Source organism: Apium graveolens, unplaced genomic scaffold (assembly GCF_009905375.1).
Source record: "Apium graveolens cultivar Ventura unplaced genomic scaffold, ASM990537v1 ctg4988, whole genome shotgun sequence".
NCBI lineage: Eukaryota > Viridiplantae > Streptophyta > Magnoliopsida > Apiales > Apiaceae > Apium > Apium graveolens.
The window spans coordinates 1-17,683 of record NW_027418775.1 but is presented as its reverse complement, the minus strand read 5'-3'; the positions used below and the strand labels follow the sequence as shown (position 1 = coordinate 17,683).

General features: G+C 35.1%; 1 pseudogene; it reads left to right on the top strand.

Moving 5' to 3' along the window:
- LOC141702397 (ARM REPEAT PROTEIN INTERACTING WITH ABF2-like) overlaps nt 1-16,740 on the top strand; it is a 57,582-nt pseudogene extending 40,842 nt beyond the window's left edge.
- Nucleotides 16,741-17,683: the final 943 nt, after the last annotated feature.

Sequence of the window (17,683 nt, the reverse complement as noted above, 5' to 3'; positions counted from 1 at the left end):
TGTAGTCAAGGTATCAAATGAGTATGATGGGGGAACTTAGCTATTTTCTGGGCCTTCAAGTCAAGCAGAATGAAGAAGGCACTTTTATTTGTCAAACTAAGTACACCAGAAATTTGATGAAGAAATTTGGAATGCAAGATTGTTCAAGTGCATCCACTCCCATGGCCACTGCAACAAAACTGTACAAGGATACTGGTAAATCAGTAGATATTACTGATTACAGAGGTATGATTGGCTCACTACTCTATCTAACTGCTAGTAGACCTGATATCATGTATGCTACCTGTCTTTGTACAAGATTTCAAGCAGATCCAAGAGAACCTCACTTAACAGCCGTGAAAAGAATTTTCAAGTACCTTAAGGGAACAGCTGATCTGGGATTATGATATCCCAGAGAATCAGATTTTAAACTAATAGGTTACTCAGATGCATATTTTGCAGGTTGCAAAATTGACAGGAAAAGCATAAGTGGAAGCTGCCAATTTCTTGGAGGCAGATTGGTTTCTTGGTTTAGCAAGAAATAAAAGTCAATTTCCATATCAACTGCAGAAGCAAAGTATATTGCTGCAGGAAGTTGTTGTGCACAGATTCTTTGGATGAAGAATCAGTTACTGGATTATGGGTTAACATATTTCAAAATCCCTATTTACTGTGATAATCAAAGTGCTATTGCTATCACAAGTAATCCAGTTCAACACTCAATGACAAAACACATCAGCATCAGGTACCACTTCATAAGGGAACATGTGGATGAAGGTACAGTGGAATTGCACTTTGTTCCAACAGATCAACAACTAGCAGATATCTTCACAAAACCACTGTGTGAAGCTACTTTTACAAGATTGGTAAATGAACTTGGAATGGTTTCAGGTTCTTTCTCTAAATCTATTTAGTTTTGTTCTGCTGCATCAGAATTTATGATCAGTATTTACATAAATTACTCTCTTTGTGTATACTGTGATTAATTGAAAATTGCTTAAGTACTGACTGGTGTCTGATGTGACTTTCTAAACTCTGATAGTGATATGTCTGTTTAAGTAACTATTCTATCCTATGAAGATACCTGTGTTAGATCCTGACCTAGTAGTCTTCAATAAACTAGAGATCCCATGTTAGAAGTAATTATTTCTGTGGAAATCTACTAACACAAGCAAATTCTGATATTGAGCTTAGTTGAGTTTACTTTGTCTATCTTATTACTAAGTCACAAATTAGAATAATTCTTCTCATCTGTTAAGTTCTGATGCTAGTAAATCTGTTGAATGTACTAAGTGCTGATAAACCTCACTTATCAAAAGAAAAAGAAAAAGAATCAAGGAATTAAAATCAGGTACTCCTTTGAGATCTAGAGTAAAAATGTGGAAGGGAAGACCCAAGTGCATTGCTGGTATTAAGTAATATGCATTAGAAAATCAAATACATATTTTCTTGGTGACTTTTCACACTCTATGATTACTGGAGAAATACTCTGATAATAGCATAAATTCTGATAAGCAGTCGTGACTCACTTACACTGAGAAGCCACTATCAAATGGAATTTAAAAAGAAGCACAAAATTAGCACAAAACAGTTGAGGTGGACTCAAGCATGAACTCATTCAATAGTAGGCTTCAGAATAATGATAGATTTTTAGTAAAGTTTTAGTTATGCCTTATTTCTAAGATTAACTGAAGTGAATCAGACTTTACTCTTTGTCTGATATTTCGCTTAATGCACACACTAAACACTCCATATGAATGATGAAAATTACTGTGGTGATCTATGTTATTTTAGATGAACAGTTTATGTGTCACATTACATAAACTCTGAGGACAAGTTCTGTTGAACGTTCTGATGATTAAGTTCTGAAGAATCTATATCAGAATTTGTGTGAAGAATTACAAAGATAGGCATTCATTTTTCAAGTCAAGAAATCATGTTCTGATAACTGTTAAGTTCTGATATAAGTCTAAGTTCTGTTATTAACTTCTGATCCTTTACTTGACTTATTTGTGGATAAAATCTAAAAACAGTCTCATTTTAAATCAGAATATGTTGGGGCGGAATATTAACAGTCAATATAATTAGGAATAGTGGTACACGTACTTGCACAGTAATTTTTACTTGTTTCTTGTGCGCATTAAACCTAGTTTTATCTTTCCAATGACTGTTTTTCGTCTTCCAAGTCTAGGGAGACGAGGTAGAATTAATTCTACCTGTCAGCATTAAATTTCCTTGCGTCTCCTGGCATTCTCTTGCCTATATAAACAAACACTTCGCAACAGCCTACATATCAATTCTTCTCTCACAACTCACCTTCATTTTCTCCATATAAACAAAACCATGGTCAACTACAACATGTTTTTGAACTATGAAACATTCAACATGGAGCTGAGCTGTGAAGCCTGGCAGCAGGAATGGCACGTCACTGCCATTCCTGATGAGATTTGGGACTCGGTTCCCCAGGAGGTTCTCACCCACCTCCTGTTCTTTTACATGGACTACCATCGCCATCTGGAGCGATTGGAGGAGGAAAGGTTGGAAGCTCTCCGCCAGCAAGAGCGAATCATCAGACTCGCTATTCTTTTTGTAGAGAGTAGGAAGAAGAAATAATTTATTTTCTTCTTCCTGTTTTTCTTCATCGTCAGCCTTGCCCTGCTTCTTGAGCTAGGACAAAGGCTGTTGATGTTAGGTTTAGAAGCTTAGGACAATCTTGTAAAGTTCTGATGTAATTTAAATTTCATGAATGTATTCTCTTAAAATATTAATGGAATTTCTACTTTTTGCAAGTTTTTGTCTCTGAGATGTTTGTAATTTAAATGCACTGATAAATCCTGATAAATCCATATTCTAATGACCCTTTCATTTTAATTTAAATTAAGTTCTGATCTTACAATATCAGTACTTATTTACTTGATTTAATTTTGGTCATTCTCATATTTGAATTTCTTCTCAGAATATTGGTTTTGCAGTGAAAAATAATTGAATAAGTGGAAACAGTTTCAACTTTGAATTAAAACTGATTTACCTCGATTAATAGGAATTACTGGGTAAGTGGAACGGTTTTACCTTGAAAAACTGCAAGTGGGTAAGTAATGATTACTGTTTCCCGTGCCCATTAACTATTCATTATTACTGCATGTCTGACAGGTGTCCAACGGTTACATTTTTTTTCAAGTATAAGTAAGAAAGAGAAAAGATTTTCCAATCTTTTATTTACTTTTACACTTTATCTCTCTTTCTTTGCTTTTACTCTCTTTCATCTCCTGACGTTGGTTTTTCATACAGACATTTTCTCAAACACCTAACAGGCAACTCTTAATTTTCAATTTTTCTCATGGCACCTAAGGATTTGATCATTGATGGAGCTAAGTTTGTTCCAAATAACTATGCTACAATTCTCGATCATGCTGAAGCTCCATCTGAGTTGTATTTTGTGCAAGATCTTCTTGCACACAGTAAAATTGGGTATGCATTGACCCAGCCTTCAGTCTTTTCAAGCCAACAAGTTCTGACATTTTGGCGGACTGGGCACTTTGATAATGGTGGTACACATGCTACTCCCAGTATTGTTTTCGAAGTGGATGATTCTACACATGTGGTAACTCCTGGTACAATTCGCAAGGCCCTCCATTTACCAGAAGGATGTACTTTTTCAACCCCGGAGGAATCAGCTCTTCAGGAGTTAATGGCCAGTTTGGGGTATGAGCAGAGTTTGGCTTAGCTTGGGCAGTTGAAACGGGCTCATATCAGAAAGGAATGGAGCTTCTTTTTCGACTGCATCACTAAAGCTTTTGGGAATAAGTGTTCTAACTTTGATGTCATTCCTATAATGAGTCAGCACATCGGGTATGCTATCATTAACTAAACTCATTTTGATTTTGCAAGTGCTGTGATAGGTTTCATAGGGGATAGGATGACAGAAGATAAAATGTAGTTTATTTTGCTAGATTCTGTCAGCTTATATATAACTTTTGCTGTACTAATCCCCCTCAACTAGCCAGTACCTTAATTCCACCATTCAAAATTGCAAAACGAGCCTTTAAGATTCCTCAGTCTATAAAACAGATTTTAGTAAATTCTGATCCTCAAACCTATAGATCTGTTTATCCTGATGTTCAACCTACCACCACCTCCCAAATACCACAGCAACCATCAGAACACACCACTTATTCATCTATACCTCAACCATCCCTCAGAACATATCTCAAATCATATCTCTCAACTTCACAGACAGCTCAACCTTCATCCTCAACACCTACTGTGAAGCCTTCATCTTCCAAGACAAAGAGGAAAAAGACTGTTCCTCAAACACCTCAGAAGAGAAGGAGGATTGTTTTGAAAGATGAGTCTGAAAGTGAGGAACAGGTTTCTACATCAGAACCTGTTGTCAAAGAAGCTGAGAAAGTTCCTTCTCAGAAGGATTCTGGAATTGGTGGATCTAAGCTTCTCAAACGTCTTCGAAGAATGAGCTAAAAGGCCAGTTTCAGATGATGAGGAAGCAGCGGCTAAGAAAGGGGATCAGGAATCTCTGATCTCACAAGAACCAGAATCTGCTGAAGCCACTACTTCTCCATTAACTCCACCTCAGAAAGCTGCTACTGAAATTGCAAACATACCATCTGTGTCTCCTGTTCAAAAGACTGTGTCTCCTGTTGATCCAGACACAAGTGCTGAAATTGATATTCAGAACATGGTTGTGCCTGAGGTACTTTACTTAGAAGCTCCAACAACACTTCATCCATCAACAATACATGTCTCTGATGCTACTCAAACTCCAGAATTATCTACTACACCTTCTCTGCATCTAGATGATGATGATCAGATTCTAGGTGAGTATCAGAATATGGTTGTTGATCAGAACTTGGAACCAGATCAGCACTTAGAGGATGATGCTGAAGCCTCAATTGCTTCTCATACTGTTATTTTATCAGAAGATGCTGATTCTGTAAGTTCTGATGCTGCAAATGCTGATGATACTGGTGATGCTGCTCCAAATACAGATGCTGATGAAGCAGGTCCTTCAGGACATGCACCTCAACAAACTGTTCTTAAATCTGAACTAGTTAAGAAGTTTGTTATCAGAGAAGCACCAGTGCCTTGGAGTGAAACTCCTGCAGGACAGGAGTGGACTCTGCAAAGAATCTTGCTGAGCACTTGACAAAAGCTGATGAGATGTTAATTACTGATGATTTCAAAACACAGCTTCGAGTCACTATATTGAGTACTAAACATCTGCAAGGTCTTCATTTAACTACTCATGCAGAATTACATAAAATTCAGGAAGAATTACTCAAGCAAGAACAAGTTCAGAAAATTGACAAGAAAAAATTCTTCCAACCTACCTTTGACAGAGTTGCTTATATTGAGAAGACTCAAGAGAAACCACAATCTCAGATTGATGATATTTTGAAAAATTAAGCTTCTCAGCAATCTCAACTTGATGAAATCTAAGCCTCAGTAGAATTGCTTGTCTCTCTTATGTTACCTGCTGATGACAAAAAGGGGGAGAAAGTAATTAAGTCCAAATGCAAAACTGATAAGACACTGAAGGGGAGGGATGATGAAAAAGATGACCAAGAAACCTCTGGAATGGGTGGAGGTCATAGTCAAGGTAGAGATTTCTCATCAAGAAAAGCTGAAATCACAAGTCACAGAACAAGTTCTGATGCTGGAAAAAGAATTACTTCTGCTACTGGTAAAAGGATAAGTTCTGATGAACTTTTAGATCTTGATGAAGAAATGTCAAGACAGTTATTTCTTCAGGAAAATCCAGGAATGGACTTGGAGAGTCTAATGGAAGAAGAAGCCAGACTTAAATCAGAAAAAGTCAAATCTAAATCTGGAGCTTCTAGTAAAAAGAAACTTCCAACACTTAAAGGCATTGTGATAAAAGAAAAGACAAATCCTGAGCAATCATGGTTAAATCACAACTGCAGATAGATCCAAGGTCCAAGGGCAAAGAGAAAGTTGGTGAACCTATCAAGGTTTATGTGCCTCCTGTGAATGAAGAAATTACTGATGAAGATGCTGATCTTGCTCTGACTTTAAGAAAAGTTTCTAAGACAACCTCTGACATGGCTCAAGTTGTTTAGAGTCAAGAGATAGTTAGTTCTGATAAATCAAAGACACTCCTACCAGGATTCACTAAAGCTAAACAGACTCAACCTTTGAAGACTGCTGCAAGTGGTTTTGAAGCAAGAGTGGTTACTGGAAAGGAAGCAAGAGATAAAACTGGATTGGGAAGTGCTGATGAAAGAAGAATACAGAACACTACCAATGATCCAACTTCCTTAAGTGAACCAGGTATTGGAGCAACTCCTGAAAGATTGAATCAACTGAAATCTGTACAAATGGTTTACCATACCTACTTGAAAGAACACATTTTTTTGTACTTCATGAAAGATGGTAGGGTTTATCATATAAGGGAAAATGTCATTCCACTGAAGTATTTTGAAGAACTGGAGCATGTATTATTCTTACTTCAAGTGAATGACAGAATAACAGAAAGTGCTGCAAACTATTTGAAGAATCAGATTCAGAGACAGGAAAGGCTTTATTTTGTTAAGTCTGACAGCACATATCTTCCAAAGTACAGAGATCACAAGGGTGATATAGTTGAGATGAAGCCCAACACTGCCAAGATTATAACTACCTTTCTGGGTTACATGGCTGTGGAATTCAATCTTGAGTCTGATAAGGCATATTTGATCAGACTGGATCAGGACATAAGGAAAGCTAAAATTAATGATCTCAGGGCTGCAATCTTTCAAACTGGTGAAGATTCTGCAGAACTTAAAGATGCTAAAAGGAGGATGATTGATGAACTTAGATATGCTGAGAGATGTTTGTTGAAGAACAATCTCAGAACAACTCCTGACATCAGAGAGATCAAAAGATGAAGCCAAGTCAAGATCTACAACTGCTTAAATTCTGATATGAATACAGACTGAAGTTGTTATTAGAAGTTAAAGATTGGTAAAGCTTTAAGGACTGTAAGTTGTAGTTATCTAGTCAAATTCTCATGCATTTGTACTTAATGTTTTTGACATCATCAAATATCTGGTAAACTTGTATATTATGCTAATTTACAAGTTGGGGGAGATTGTTAGATATATTTGATAATGTCATGGCTAATGTGATTTATGTTTAGTTTTCAGATCTTACTTAAACAGGATAAATCAGTACTTACTAGAAGTCAGGACTTAAGGATATCAGTACTTATATTATCAGGAGGTAATCATCATAAGATGAATATCAGAACTTAAGTACTGAAGGACGTTCAGATAAGGAAGTCAGTTGGTTAAAGGAAAGAAGATCGAGACAAATATAAGAAGAGATATGCATGAAGAAGGAATTCTATGAAGAATAGAATACTTGGAAGAAAAGATATCTGATTGATATATTTTAGGAAGCAGAATTATATTCCATATCAATTAGCGATTATCTTGTAACTGTGTAGTATATAAACACAGACATAGGGTTTACACTATAAGTGTTATCACAATCAAGAAGATTAATTATTGTAACTCTAGCAGCTCTCGTGATATTTGTTCATCACTGAGAGAGAACAGTTCCATACTGTAACAGAGTTTATTGTTCCAATAAAGTTTGTTTTATGTTACTTGAGTTATTAAAGTTCAATTTGATTGTACTATACACTGTATTCACCCCCTCTACAGTGTGTGTGTGTGTGACCTAACAATAAACGTCAATGCTTATAGAGATGCATGAATTGACTATGATATGTGGTCATCCAATTATGTTTTGTGATTGCTATCTCTTTAAAGTCGATTAATCTTTTAATGTGGTAATGGGATTAGTTGTATAAGTGTGTAATTTGTTTTAACCTTTCTATGTGGTCATAGGGTAATACGGGTAGCAAAACTTGTTTCTACGTGATCGTGGCAGGTTCTCTATTGGTATCTTTCAGACATATCATAAAAATTTTAGAATTATGTCATGGATTTAGGGTGGATCTACATGCTTTCCAATATTTTTATTTAATTATTTACAAATAATTTTTTTCTTACTTAGTAGTTAATTTTGTTGTTAGTTAAAATCATCAACAAATTCTTCTTTGATATTATTAGTGGAATAGAAGAGAAATAAACCCTTGATCCTCGGCGTAGAATGAATCTCTATTTATACTAAATTACATACGAAATAAAAAGGGTTTAAGTTGAGTCACATCATACATCTTATTATCTAATTTTTAGTTTTGCTTGTACGAATATCTTCACAATTCTGAGTGTCTTAGGGTAAATACATGTAATAAAGATGTTCTATTACAAAAGTGAGAGAAAAATTTATATACCAAGTGTTATGCCCATTTTTGGGCATGGGTCCTAAACATATTCCTACGAGAATAAAAAAATTGGATGGGCCAAAAGAGAAATTGGTCCTAAATTTATGAAAAATATGAGATGGGTCAATTGGCCCGCACTTTGATCTATTTATTGAGAATTGGGTTGCAAGCTTACAACATGATGAACTTTGAAAGTCCACTACTTTAAGGTCTGTCAACTAATAGATAAGCCATACGAGATGGGCTCGTAGGCTCGCTACACATAAACATATTATATGGTACCGTAAAGTTGAGGGTTTAGATAGGATAACATCGCATTAAAGGGTCATGCGAACTGAAATAAACTAATGAGGAACTAACATATTATCAGACAGAGGAGAGGCCAGACGGGCTCACCTCTCCTCTTTCTAATTGATTCTTGTTGATGCGATCCGAGCTGACCAGGTTAGGGCTAAGCAAAATCGAACCAAAATCGAAAAACTGAACCGTAAAATTTTGGTTCGACTTGGTTTGAGTTTTTTAAAATTTTTCGATCATTTAAGTTTTTCGGTTTAAACTGAAATAAAATCGGTTCGGTTTCTCAAATTATTGGTTCGGTTTAACGGAATTAACCGAATTATACATATATATTTTTTGGATTATATTTTATATATAATATAAATTTAGTGTTGCAATTATTATTGCTAAACAAAAGACTAGTCGACCAGAAGACAAATTCTAAATCTGGACTAAAACTACTAAAAAATACACACAAACCCAGAAGGTCAGACTAGTCACCGCCCTCACCCCCCGCTGATTCAATTTCAACACGAGGCTACTTAATATTTTAAAATTTCAGGTTGCAGATTTAATTAGAATAGACACATAGACTATGGAAGGATATTTTCTATGAAAAGTTGTCAAAATGTTCATTTTGAACATGTATGCACTTTATTTTTATCTTTTGTAATCCACTTTTGCAAATGGATTTCTTGCTGGTGTAACGAGCGACTTCATTTATAGTGGTAGAATCAGGTTTTTAAAAATTTCAGTTTTAGCAACCAAACCGAATAAAACAAACAAATTCGGTCGGTTTTTTATTCGGTTTCGAAAAAAAATAGAACTTCGGTTATCGGTTAATTCGGTTCAAACAGAACCGACCGAATTTTCAACCATATACCAGGCAGCTCGCATCATGTGAATTCTAATTGCAATATGGATAATGAGTCATAGACGGCGGATTATTCATAAATTTCGGGTGCGACACGGAACATTCCTAAGGTCATGGGAAGAAATGCGAAAATATCGCGAGATTGTAGGTGCCGTGTGGGGTCTGTCGGAATAGGCTGAAGACCCGATTCAGAGATGGGCTTGGGCTGCATGAGTCAAAAACCCTAATTATAGTCATGTAACTTGTTCCACAGAATCTCGATCCCTATAAAAAGGATACGTAGACAGTTGTATGAGATATGAGCCGACACTTGAATATAAAGAAAACCTTATTCTTTCTTAATGAGTCATCTTATATTACAAGCCCATGCACCACCAATCCCCCATACACAACCTTGTTCCACCCTATAGTACCACTCTTGATTTTTATTTCGGCCACTAACCTCCAAAACACTTTTTTAATGTTTTAATAATTCATTTTTTTATGGTTTTGAATTAAACATGAAAATTAGATAAATGAGCGTGACTGGAATTCATTTCCAATAACTGTGAATGTAACTAGCCCAGGATTTTAATTCTAACTTTTGAATTTGTATAACATTAACGAGTATCAAAATACAAAATTTTACAACCAAATATTTGATATGGGCCATGTTGGATTGGACCTAAAACAACGAACAGAACAACCTGAATTCTTTCGAAGATTACCCTAAAAATATGTCTTACCTAAGGCTCATAACTTTGCAATCTAATGTTTAACAAGATGGAGGCCCAAAAATATATTTGAGCAATGTTTTATTGGACTAAGGCCCATAAATTGATTACCTAAGTCTTATATCTTTGTAATGTTTTAACTGGATACAGGCCCAAACATGTAGACAATCTGTCAGCAGAGCATCTAATAATAGATTGCAATTGTCTACAAAAATTCACCTTCCTTGTACAACAATTCAAAGAATTTTTTCTTCATATATATGTAATAATAATGTATTCTCTTTGTATAATGGATTAGGAAAAAGTAAATTGGCAACGATTTTATCTTTAGAATACAATATTCCTTTTCTAAAATAATTCTGGAAAAAAATTTCCGCTAAGCAAAATACCATCCAATTTTGATATTGATATATTTACTGAATAATTTATATAATATATATTAATGAAATCCTATCAAATCAAATATCTATATATGTAAATAAAATTGAATATTATCAAAAAAAAAATATATTAATAAAATCTCGTAAAATCTACTCAGGAAAAATCATAAAAAATTCTGATGCATGTGGCGTGTAGCAGCATCTACATTCATAAATTGAATCAGGGCGGGAGCATCATTTTAATTTTAATTTTATATAAAAGAATACAATATACCAGGCGTTAAGTTTCAAAGTAGCTTAATATATATACAGGTGCATAAATCTCAATATACTAGCTCATTTCTTGACCATTCTACTCTTTACCATCACCTTTTCTCTTGTATTTTCACCATGGATGCAACCCCTGTCGAGAAAGCTGGCTTAAGAGAACGCTCGAACAAAACCAGTAAATGATCCCGGCTATGAACATTATTTAGAACTGTTGCAGTCACCTGATGAGGAAGTGTTAGCCTGTATCCAAGAAGAAGTAGAATTTCTACGTGATAATTTTTCTTCGTCTGAGGTTGATCAAGTTTCAGAATCGGTTGCAATAATTCTCGGATGCACGAGAGTTGGTAATTTTTGTTTTTCTTTTGTTTTGTGTGTGTTTTAATATTCTAAATTTGATTGATTTGATAGTAAAAAGTCTATATATATTGAATTTAGATGTTTGTTTGTTGTTTTTTGCATGTTTGTGTTGCAGATGAGTATGTGCACCTTGCTGTTCTAGCCGGAGCTGTTCCAGTTTTGGTTCGGCTTCTTTCTAGAGTGGCACAAATAAAATGAACCACAATTGTACGAGCATGAAATTGCGAGAGATTGTGCACTTGCTCTTGCCCTTATAGCAACGAAAGTAAGTTCCTCTGTCAAATGTTTTAGGGCTGGATATTAAAAACATGAGGTGCTTCTCTAAAGAGCATGTTGGTCTTATTTATTTACATTTTGAGGGAACTTGGTCCAGTCCACCAATTTTTTAATCATTTGCCCCCTTTTACCATATTTTTAATTTGGATATAATATGTGTAAGACCTTTTACCTCCTAAAACTGCTGATTACTTGTATTTTTTCCGATGATGGATTAATTATTCAAACTGGTGCATATGATTGTTGCTTTGTTCTTTGCTGCACTAGAGAGGGTTTTAAATCTTATATATTCTTTCATAACATAATTTGATTCTGAGGAGAAAGCAGCTATTAGTTCTTTCGTGAGTCGCAACCGTTTTAAGCAGCTATTAGTCATTTGATTGTTGACATAAATGTTTATTGTTTCCACAAAAGAAATGAATTTGATTTACATTTTTTGATGTTATCATAATAATTTTTAAAACTTCTGAGAATCTTAAGTTTACTCTTCAAGCTCCAAGTTCCATCCATTAAGGTTTTCAGAGAAACCCCATGTTTATATATGATCATCACCACCCTTGAAAGAATGCACTTGAGAAAGAGAATGTTGGAAATTTTAAAGTTTGGTGTCATTTGGTCGTGTTGTCCTTAAATTTCGGATGAATATAGTATTCCCTGCTCAGACTTCCATGTAAGATGTTTAACATTCTTTAGATTCAAGGTAGAGTTTCCTGTTTTGTTTTTCAATTTTCAGAGTATTATGATATGATCAAGATGCAATTAACTATATTTATGTAGAAAAAAACCAAGTTCTAGAACTTAGTGAACTGAGCAAAAATAAAATTAGCAGAGATAGAGAGAACGAGGATACAAATTTATTATAACACCCTTTACATATAAGGTAGGATGAGAATACAACAATATGTGGAAAGCGCTATCTGCTATGAATTCTCAACTATCTGATAGCTTACTAAGTTATTAAATTGCCGATTTGAGATAATTTTTGTATTTAAGAAAGTAGTCTAGAACTTCAAGCATAATTCTTCACACGAAATTGTATAGTAGCCATCATTATAGTGTAATTACTTTATATTCGTACTGCAGTTTGTTACTATATTGATTTTCTTATCTGCCACTTCAATTTTTGGCAGGCAGAGTATCACGATCTCATTGTTGGTGTTGGAGCACTTCCATCTCTGATAAATGTTATCCGAAGAAATAAAAGTGGTCAGATTCCACAAGCACGCGTTCAGGCTATGACAAGAGCTGCCAATGCAATAATGAATCTTGCTGAAATAATAGCAGGATTCAGTCATGTGTCAGGTTTGTCTATTTTCCTAGGAGGAGATGTAACTGAGAGTACTGTGTAATTTTGACATTTTGCTTTGGTACCAGGAGTGAACACGGTATCCCTCTTCTTGTTGAATTGCTCGAGTTTCCTGATTCAAAGGTGCAGAGAGCAGCTACTGGGGCCTTGGGAAATCTTTCTTATGACGATGATGAAAATCAAAATCAGGTTCGCAAATTCCTGCTTAAGTACTATATAACCCAAATATCAAATTAAACCTATAAATGACTTGAATTCTCCTCTTCATTTTCAGATTGTCGAATGCAATGCTTTACCTGCCCTTGTTTTGTTGCTTTATTGTGAGGATGTTTCCATACATTATGAAGCGGTTAGTTGGAGCGTGAATTTTTTAGTGCCTGAAATTTTGTGATTTATGTATTTGGCTCTACTGATCTTAGTTCACATTCAGCTTAGAACTTGAATCAAATGTTGTTGGTTTTGATAGGTTCGTGTGATTGTGAATCTAGCCTACTCATCCCTGGAAAATAAAAAAAAGGCTCTCGAGGCTGGAGCTTGCAACCTCTCATAAGATTATTAAGGTACAACAACTACTACTTTGTTTTACGAACTTGCACTACAACATTATGTAATTGCAAAGCAAGAATCTGCGCAAACATATTCATTTTATGCGATATTTTTGTATTTAGGTCGAATCTTAGCAATTTGTATCTGTTTAAAATATCTAACATAGCAAATTGGAACTGAGGCTCCAAATCAGAGAAAATAACCTATAACAGCATTAGCAATTATCAATTTTTCAAATTACCTTTTTTCGCTAAGATTGCTCTATTTATACATTCCCCTCCATAACTTATAATGTGTATGCATACACCACCAAATGAATATAAGTTTCCAAGAAGACTTACTCATACAGATCAACACCAAAAGTGTCTGGCTCCTTTAAGAGATGCCATATGGATCAGCACCAAAATGTATGGCTCCTTTTAGAGATGCTCTCTCGTAATTGTAAAAGTGAGCTTACTCATTGTGATTTCTTGACAACATGATTGCTCTTCCGGTGTACATTTTTGTCATACCAATACATTTAGAATGATAACTTGATGGACACCGGTCATAACCTGTTTAAATGGCTATTTTATCACCGAACTGATGCCCAACTTGCAAGTGTGCCATTAACCTATTTCATTAGTGTAATTGGCACTAATGTGCTCATGTAACTATTTCTTTTTTTTTATTGTTTCTTCCACAACAAGTATATATTTATGCTTTTTAAGTAAATTTTGATTTGGAAATATATAGTAGTAGTTCCTCTGCCCCGCCTTTATCTATTTGTATTAATACTATTAATTATATACTGTGACTACAGTTCCCGCTGTTTACATAGTCAAAAGAGGCTGCTATTATTCTCGGGCAATTTGCTCTCACTGAAGCTGAATGCAAGGTACCGAAATGTTTCTTGTCACAATTCTGCTATGTGATAGCCAAGTAGAAACGACATAAGCTTTCCTCCAACAATACTGCTTATGTAAATGTCACAGGTATTCACAAGCTATATTTTGCAGGTACACATGGTTCAACGAGGTGCTATTGACCCATTGATTAAGTTGGTTAAATCGCAAGATGTTGAACTACAAGAATTTTCAGCTTTTGCACTAGGACTGTTGGCACAGGTAATTTCTCCTAATCATTTATTTTTTTGGGTGCGCCTCTTGTCTTGTAGTATTTATTATTTGGGAGAGGAACAACGCCTCATTACTTCTTTGTTGTCTCTAATGTTGGCCTGCCTCCGACTTCTTGGCTTAAAGAATCAGAATGCATCAATTGTAAATTTCTGGGCACATGTTATGTAGCACTTCTATGAAAGTGTTCTTATTTTCTCGTTTGAACCCTTCAATATTTTGTCTACTTGACTACTATATGCTTTTCTCTGGTTGCTGTAATAATGTAAATATTTAGGATACACACAGCCGAGCTGGTATTGCCCAAAGCGGTGGTGTAGTGCCATTGTTGAATCTTCTTGATTCAAATATTGAACAAGTGCAACAAAATGCAGCATATGCTCTTAGTGAGCTCGCAAAAGATGAGGTAAATAATGCTTGTTCATTGCTATAAGAATTTACCTTTCGTCTCAGTTTCAGTGTTCTCACTGCCATTTGTACTACTTCATAGGATAATGTTGTGGATATTATCGTGGCTGGAGGAGTTCAAAAACTTAAAGACGGAGAGATACCTTGTCGAAGTATTTTTCTCTTTACTTTACCGGAAATTTCTCTATAAAACTCATTCTAGTCTAGCACAATTTATTTATATTGTTTGGTTGTTTATATTTGATTTCCTGCAGGAAACAAGGAATTATGTTTCAGATACACTAGATACCTTAGAGGGAAAAGATAATGAACAAGGAGTTTCTACCAAGAATTATAACTCTCTCTCTCTCTCTCATTCTTTTAAGGCGTTTAGAGGACGACCTCATGAATTGGATCATATATTATTTGTGTTTAGATAATTTGGCTACTTGAGAACTTTGACCTTTGTATGTAAACTCACATATCTTCTCATTTTAGCTAAATTAGACTCGGTAATCTTAGTTGTGTAATCTCATAAATCTGCTTATCTAGTAGTAATTTTTGTTTCTCAGGTGCTGAGACATTTGTTGTACCTGATGCGGATCGCTGATAGATCTATTCAGGAAAGAATTGGCCTGACTCTTTCTCATCTATGTTTACCAGATGATCAAAAGTCAATATTGCTAATAACAATGGTAAATTCATTGAATCATTGCTCGTTTTACGATTTTCTCACTTAATTAATATACTTATTCCATGTGCACCCTTAATGTTACAGGACTAGATATTCTACTAGACCTTTTAGCATCGACGGATTTAAAACTCCAACGACTTGCATCAGAGGCTTTATACGTCTTTTGCCCGATGGACACAGGTCCGACATCCCCAATCTCACAGGTAAGTCAGTTGCCTACTAAATGCCTTATTGTAGTATTTGACTAGTTGCTCTTTTTGTTCATTGTAATGAGGTAGTAACTTGTGTGTTTTCACTAAAGTAGTTTTTCAACCACAAAAAATTGCTTATGCTGTACTAATCTAATTGTTTACTCAGAATTGTTTTTTAATAATCCTTAGGTAGCATACTTATATGCTCAATATATTTGGAAATCACATAGTTTTAAGTAAACTTCATGCTAGTAGTCTTGCCAACAAATCAGGCCAAGTGACATAGTTATTTCCTTTACTTTAGTGTTAGGACAATGATCATTGTATTGGTAAAATTGTTTATAGTGAATACTTATTTCTTTGTGCAGTTCGGCTTGGGTGAGGAGCATTTTAACAATCCAAGAGGTTCAGACGTTACTTTCCTAGTTGAAGGTAAACTGTAAACACGTTATTGTTAGTACCATTGTATGAATGGATAGAATTCAAGCTGATTGAAGCAGACAGTGCATGTGTACTGAGTATTATTGCTTTTTCCCATTATCAGGTAAGCGGTTTTACGCTCACAGGACAAGGCTTGCTGCTTCGATGCATTTCGAGCAATTTTTGGTGGTGGTGGTTACAGGGTATCTGTTTCTTCAACCTTCATATTCTTGACTTACTTGAAAATCAATTAGATTAAATAATGGGTCGATATACATTTTTAAATTTTTTGCAAACCTAGACCAAAAATTTGTTTGATATGTTTTTGTCCAAGTAAATGTATTTTCATAGGAAATATTTTATTTATAGTGAGTTTGACCTAAAACTTCAATCACAAGCAAAGAAATTGCAAATTTGGTTGTGGAAAAGTACAAGGATGCGGAGCTAATCGTTTATAAGATTCTAAAAAAATTTTTTCACTAATGTCTACGTGGCTTCACTGCTATATATGGAATAAGCACCTGAAGTTAGATGCAAAATGATCACTGAAATTTGTATCAACTTTAGAATTATTGTGCTTACTGGTATGAAATTTGGAATGGGAACATGTAGGAAAGGGAGGCCAAAGATATTGAGATTCAGATATAAGTGGGACGTATTGAGCTAATGATAAGGTGCAGTGTCTTTCTCCAAATTAAACTGAGATTTGGGAGGAAATATAAAAGATGAGTCGTGCGTGTAGCCATGATGCCTATGTCTCTTTTACAGATATAATTGGGATCAGTTCACGTGACTTTAAATGTGGCGTATGATTACTTGAAGCTGTAGATAAATATCATTTGGATGGGTTAAAGGCATCAGTGTGAGCATTTCATTGCACAAGTGAGTGGAATAGCTATTTTAATCTATACTCTTGTATGTGATTTAATGCTGACCATGAAAAATTATTCTCTTTCAAAAGGATCTCTCACTGGAAAATGTCTCCCGTACGTATGACTTATCAGTGGCCTTGAGTGCTTCGTCGTTGAGGGATGCATGCTTTGTTTTTGTGTTGGAGAACTTTAACGACTTGACTGCCTACGTGCCTGGGTACGATTACTATTTATTGTTGTTTTGTAATTCTGTCCATCTTTCTTTCCTCCAACCGTAAAAAGAAATCTCTACGGAAATTTGAAAAATTGCCATGAGTTTACTGTGATATGTTGCTTCATTTAGTTGAGTTGTCACGCTTCACTTCAACCTACTTGTTAGACCATTGCGCTGAGCGTTATTACTTTTTGCTTTACATAATTATATCAGCTGCTTATTGGCATTCTATTGATGACTACTTCGTGTTTCCACTACCAGGTATCATAATCTGATAAGCAGAATGTTACCCGAGATGCGCAATTACTTTGTAAGGGCAGTTTCTTGGCATTCCCAAACTTAATGAGCAGGGTAAAAGTTCTTGGTTTCCTGAGTGCCACTGTATTGCAGGGTTGATTTTGACCAGAAAGAAGAAATGTACATAAAAATTTCACTTGTTTCATTCTAACCCTTCAAGAAAGGGAAGGACCAAACTTGGTTGATAGTTTTTTTTTTCAGTTTCAGA